We start from the raw sequence: 7,063 nt of genomic DNA on the forward strand, positions 1-7,063 counted from the left end.
TTCTGAGACCCAAAACGTGACGCAGTAAAAACCAGTAAATTTTTCTAAATAATTTAATTTATTGGCACAGAGAGATAATACCAATGTCATGATTTGAAATGACGTCTAGTTGAAAAGTTAACGTATGTTCGATATGTTGCGCACTGGGAATAAGTTGTGAAAAAACTATGAAACATGATGTCAGAGAGTCTTTGTTGGTGTTCTCAAGGTGTGTGCGTGTGTGTGTGTGTGTGTTGTGAGTGCTGTGTTTTGTGCCGGTTTTGTATGTGTTTTGTTGTGTTGTGTAGTGTGTGTGTTGTGTAGTGTGTGCTGTGTCTTTGTTGTGTTGTGTGTGAGTGTGTGTGTGTGTGTGCATCGTTGTTTCGGGTGAAGATGAAGAGGGCGATCGAATATGGAGAGTCCGCCCTCTGTTTGAGATCATTAGAAACACTTGTCTCACTCTGCCGGGCTCACCAAACATCAGCGTTGACGGGAAAATTATTCCCATCAAGGGTAAGTGCCCAATTAAGTAGTTTGTTCCTGGGAAGTCAAACCGGACAGGCCCGAAGAAGATTACCTTGGCAAGCCCTTAAGTCATTGTCTTAGATTTTGAAATCTTTCAGAGAAAAGAAAGCCTTGCACAAAAGAAACAACGTGGTAACGGTGCTACCTATCCCCATTTTCCGCAATCCTCTAAGGAATTCCGGGTTCAGAGGCTAGGGCGGCATCTCAAGAGATTGTATGTTGTTTATTTGCAATAAAAAAAATCTCAGGTCTTTCGCACTAACGTGCAACTGGAGAGGGGTGAAGCATTCAGTGTATAAGTTTATTCTTGGTGGCTTAGCGTTTTTGCCAACGGAGATAGAACCGCTGAGATGTAGCGTTTTACAGCTTTGCTGTAAAAGTCTGTTTTCTTTGAAGCACAAAATTCTCTAGCACGAGGAGTAAACGCGTGTCCTTGTGTTTTTTAGTACGCGTTACGAAGCACTCCAGCGCGAGGAGTAAACGAGTGCCGCGGTGTTTTTTTTAGTACGCGTGACGTTCTAGCTCGAGCCGTAAACGAGTGTCCCGGTGTTTCATTACCGTGACTACTTGAGACGACGATTGCGACGACGACAAGAGGAGACAACAACAGCCCCAGCACCTAAGGGACTTCGCCTCTATACACCCCTAAGCTCAATAGAAAGAAAGAGGAAAGCGAACTAACATGTTCTGCCAAATGTAGTAACAAAGGTTCAATATTTTCCAAACGTTCAACCTGTTGCACATCGAATTTAAGCGTGAAATGAAGAAGAATACTGAAAATTTAAAGCAGAAATAACGGTGGCGAATGATAACTTAGCCTTTCATGGTCTCGTGAAACGAAAATGAAAAGAGTGATAGCACATTTCAAACACATGAAAAGGATTTACTTTGCCTGCGTCGATAGAAAACCCCTGGACCGAAAAACGTATTTTTGTTTATTAGTATGAGGGCAATCTCGCGCCTACAGTTGCGTGAAACCCCGGCAGATTGCCCCACCTGTCTCTACTGAAGCTTTAAGAGACTGTTTTGGTTTCGCTTTCAGCCAATTGTTTTTACGGACCACAGAAATCTGAATGTGCATTATGCTGTATGTGGGGCCTTAAGGGGCTAGAGAACACTTCTAGCAAATTTGAACCTCGTAGAACCAATATTTTCCCGGTTGCCAACGTTTTCTTCGTGCCGGCAGGGGGGTGGCCGCACGCGTTGAGTCATACACAAGCAAAAAAAAAAAAAACTGGCCCACTTCCGCGGCAGGGTGACCGCTTAAAGGCCAAACTCGATTTAGAGCGTTGCTGTACGGACGGTTTGACAAGGTAAATCAGGTCGTTTATCGCATTTCTCGTAAAGTTACAGCCTAAAGCTTAAATGTTAAAACTCACCGTTAGTTTGCGAACATTCCCCTCATGGCTTCATAATAAGACGGAGCGGAGCGAATTTTTTACATTTCCGCACGAGGAAAGACTCCATTAGAACGTGCGGGTGGTATCAAGTGGTTTGGCAGGAAGCCAGACACACCCGTCTTTGAGGGCGCCGGAAAAAACGGAAGGTAGTTAGGGCGCTGCAGTAAAGGGGAGTTTCGAGTCCTTCTTGAAACTGGCGATAAGGCTTGCGAATAAGCGCTGCGCTGTACCGATAGCCTCCGCAAAACCTCCGCAAATGAGAAAAAATGTCCAGCTCTGCGCGGAAGAAGGCAGACACGTGTGTCAAATGGCCGGCTGCCTCAGTCCAACGCGGGGGTAAAGAGCAATAGAACTGAAAAATATCAAAGCCCGAATAGCCGCTCGCAATCATCACCGCTCGCAATCACGTAACAACGTGAACAGTTAAAACATCTCTCATTCACCCATTATCATCACCATCATATTACCAGCTTGACTAACGAGAAAACTGGTTCAACCACCTTTCATTTCACCAGTTATCGTTATCATTGGAGATCAGTATTGGAGAGCAGCACTGATTCAGACGGCTTACAACCACTAACTGTTGGTGTCCAGGGCTGAGACAGCACGGTTGTCGCTTAGTCTCCTGGACTGAGGAACCACTACCACATCTCCAGGCTCACAACAAATTTTTTCCTCCAGCAACGGTCAACACAGATGACACCGACTCTGCCGAGGAGACAGCTGTCGTGCTTGCCAACATCACAGCCCCAGATAGTCAAGGTCGGATGACGGTAATACTAACTCGCAAGCGGCCTGCCGTAATTTTCAACGGGGCCATATCTCTACTCTACTAATAAGGCTTCAAAAGCACGGAAAATGTTTACTGGACACTTATATCATTTGGAAACCAGGTCACGAGTCCTGAGAGGGTAATTAAGTGGCACATACCGCAGCCCGAGGCCACTCACACCGGGATTCAACCCTCATAGGCATTCACCACTCTACCGACAAACACATTTCCATCCCCAAGCGCAGCAGAGACATTTTAGAGCACTACAGGCTATCAAGAAGCCAAAAACCACCACCCCACCCGAACCTAACCTCAGGAGAAGCCACACAATTCCGCAGACTTCAGACAAATTCATTTCCGCACGCCACACAGCTGTCCAATATACACCCCACGTTCTTCAGCTACGACTGCACCTTCTGCTCTGGGACGCCCAGCACCCTGTACCTCATGGGGTGGGAGTGTAAAGGTGTCAACGAACCACCTGAAGCCATCGCACCGACACAGGAGCTGCAGGAGGTCCTGCTGACAAGCGATATCACGGAAAACCAGCGTGGCCTGGTAAACAGGGTCATTCGAGCTGCAGCTGGCCATGGCATCCCGGACTAGGGACGCCACCCACCACGGATGACCGACAACCATCCCGCACTCCGTTCTTGCCGTTCAATGGCAGCAGTAAACGTTGTTTTCCTCCGACATCGCCCTTCCGCCTCTTTTGGACAGCTCGCTGCTATCTTTTGCAACATGCCCTGCTACCTACTGCAGCGTGGATCGCCTGGATCTTCCGCATGAAGCTGCCGCCTGTCCTTTGCTTGACACATCATCCAGCTGCGAGCAGGGTTCCCTACTACGTGGAGTGCGTGAACTGTACCACGCAGAAGCCAGGGGGACATCGTCATCAATGCAAGAGTAGCATATAACCGACTGGCTGCACCGTTTACTTTTCAGTGGGCAATGGAAGGCAGCAGTGATGCCGGCGGCTTACAACCACTTTTGTCTTTTTCTCCAGAATGGACCTCCCCATCTCTTTTTTCAAAACACTTAATCTTTTCCTGCTGCTGTTCCCATGCCCACGTGTTTTTTCCAGCACTTTTGCAGAGTGTGTCTTTGTTCTTTGTTGCGCAATTTTGCTTCTTAGCGGAGACGTTGAGCTCAACCCTGGTCCTTCAAGACTACACCCTAGTAAAGGGAACAGGGATGCTATGGTGGCTATTGAAGAATTAACAAATCACCAAACGAACGCTTGATACGTTCATTCAATCCATAGGCGAGGTGAGGGCACATGAAAAGTTGCTTGAGTCGATAGTCTTCGATATAACAACTCGGTTAACGGGTCTGGAAAAGCAAGCCAATTCGTTTGAGGATTTCCAACATGTCCCTCATGCGCCGGAAATGGCAGAAACCGCTTTTAGAGACGACACGCGTCCCTCCAGGCGCGCGTGGATGTTTATGAGTATTTATCTCCCCATGAAAACCTAATTTTTTTTGGGATCCAAGATTCCTCATCAGAAACATGGGCCGATTGTGAAAAAGAGGTGTGGTGAATTCACGCCACAATGTTAATCTTGCAGCTACCAGATGAGGTGATTGCGCGTGCTCACAGATTGTGAACGTTCAGCCGTGATAGCACTCGGCCAGGTGTAGTGCGTTTCACGTCTTTGAAAAGTAAAAATTATGTTTTGCCCCAACCGGCAAAATTTCGTGGATCAAAAGCAGAGGTGTGGTGAATTCACGCCACAATGTTAATCTTGCAGCTACCAGATGAGGTGATTGCGCGTGCTCACAGATTGTGAACGTTCAGCCGTGATAGCACTCGGCCAGGTGGCGTATTTCCAAACGCTTCGCTGCACAGAGCACCCACGTGACATGTCTGTTCGCGCGATAGAGAACGGTAATTCAACGTGGTTATTGGCTGCGCCCCAAGCCTAAAGCGACCTAAAACATACCAAATCACCATTATTAACAAAAACGACGCATAGATTTCAGTTTTGAAAAAAAAAAATGAAATGTAGAAATAAAATAGGCAATGAAAAAAAAACACGAGATAGACGTGCTGGGGCTCGAACCCAAGCCGTCAGCGCCAAAACTCAGTGCTTTACGTCAAGGCTACAGAGCCAGAACGGCGGGTTCATTTTAGCAGGCGCTCAAAAGAATAGCCCGAGCAGTGACATCACACATGTCACGTGGGTGCTCTGTACAGCGAAGCGTTTGGAAACACGCGGCCAGGTGTAGTGCGTTTCACGTCTTTGAAAAGTAAAAATTATGTTTTGCCCCAACCGGCAAAATTTCGTGGATCAAAAGCAGCAATCAGCGAGGATTTCTGTAAAGCAACGCTCGCCACAAAGGAAAAGCTAAATAACCTCATCACGAGAACTCGTCGTGCATTTTCCCCTAAATACAATAAACTAGTCAGTGGCATTAAAATCTACACCTACTGTGCAGTCTCAGACCGCGTCTGCGAGAGAGAACCGTACAGAGTGGTCCCCCTCTTATCGTCCTAATCATGGTGATCCTGAGTACCAGCGGCCGGTTCTCTGCGCTGTCATAGCTAGTGGCAAATAACCGTTTCGATACCCCTAATTCCGACTGTCCTTTTGTACTTGTTAATATCGGAAGCGTTAGTAACAAGCGCGTTGGCTTGTCTTCTTTAGTAAACACTTGCCTATCCAATTGTTATAGTTTTGACTGAAGCTTGGTTTTCATCAAAAGTTCAAAACACTGAGATCCTACATTGCGACAAAAAATATTCCTTTTAGGGGCGAAGCTCCTTAAGGCGTGGGTCTGTCCATCCTCGACGTATGTATGTAGCCACCTCTAGTTTAGTTCTTGGATTGTTTACTAGATGGCGTGGCTACCTCTAGTTTAGTTCTTGGATTGTTTACTAGATGGCGGTACTTGTATATGATGAAAAGATGCGCTTGGATTGTTTACTAGATGGCGTGGCTACCTCTAGTTTAGTTCTTGGATTGTTTACTAGATGGCGGGGAGCGTTGTAATAAAATCCGTTCGCTGTTGGCGCGAGCTCGGAGTCGCCCGATGGATAAGGCTGCAGATGTGCGAGCCCGCGAGGCAGAAGCGCTCCGTGAAGCTGCGCGACGCCGCCGCCAAGATCGTGCCGTACGAGAGCGGGAGGCCGAAGCGTGTCGTCTGGCTGCGCGACGAAGCCGCCAAGATCCCAGCGTTCGAGAACGAGTGGCCCAAGCGTCACGGCAACGGCGCGAGGACCCTGCCGTACGCGAACAGGCACGGCTGCGGCGCGAAGAGGATCTCCAAAACGTCAGAGAACGGGAAGCGGCGAGAAAGCGCGCGTATCGGCAGGCAGACCCCGATGCAGTGAGAGCTCGTGAGGCGTCTGCAAAACGCATCAGGCGAGCTCAGCCCCAAGGTGCCGAAGCGCGGTTTAAGCAAAACTTTCTAGACGTTACGTTCGGACACAGATGTAGTGGGCGAACTTTCACTGAAGAGTCACGGTTTTACCGATGATTTCCCCTCAGGAGCTTCGCGCACTCATCATCATTCAGCCACGGCATCTAGTAAACAATCCAAGCGCATCTTTTCATCATATACAAGTACCGCCATCTAGTAAACAATCCAAGAACTAAACTAGACGTGTCTACATACATACGTCGAGGATGGACAGACCCACGCCTTAAGGAGCTTCGCCCCTAAATGAACCGCGTTTAGCGCCAAGCCAAGCGTTCCAAGTCGTGCGAAAGAGAAAAACGTGTCTGAGAAATTCGAATATGCGCGTGCGCTGTCTGCGGCTAACCAGTCCTTTTTTGTCCACACGCTACGATCAATGCTGCCCAAGAAACCCCACAAGTTTCGGCTGGTCATAAGAGGAGGCAATAAGAAAGTCAATCAATCAATCAATCATTGGTTTATTTCAAGCATAGGTACATAATATTTGCAAACAGTGCTTGGACCCTTAGCCAAAGGCTAGTTGTGGGTCCAAATTCGGAAATACATAGTTATAAGCAGTCTCATTGTTATCAATGTGTATAAACATACTGTCAGATTACAGTAACTACCAATACAAGTTACAACCAATACCAACAAACAGCCAATACCAATACAACCAATACCAATTATTACAACCAATACAATACAACTAATACCAATACAACCAATACCAACATAACACGTGATGACTATTTGAAAAAAAAGAAGAAGAAAGGCCGCGAACTTTGCGACTGTACGCAAGTGATCGTGCTGCGATCAAAACGGAAAGAAAAAAAAACAAGTACGTTTCTAGTGTTGGGGACACTCATGGGCATATAACAACAGAAAATGATTTTTCAGTTTTTTACAGAAGTTATGGTCCTTCCTCAGGTCAACAGGGATTTTATTCCGCACTTTCGCACCAACGTACTGTATAAGTCGCTCACCA

This window comes from Haemaphysalis longicornis, unplaced genomic scaffold (genome assembly GCF_048455015.1).
Source record: "Haemaphysalis longicornis isolate Haplotype H1 unplaced genomic scaffold, Haemaphysalis longicornis Haplotype H1 scaffold_10, whole genome shotgun sequence".
In the NCBI taxonomy this organism is placed as follows: Eukaryota; Metazoa; Arthropoda; class Arachnida; order Ixodida; family Ixodidae; genus Haemaphysalis; species Haemaphysalis longicornis.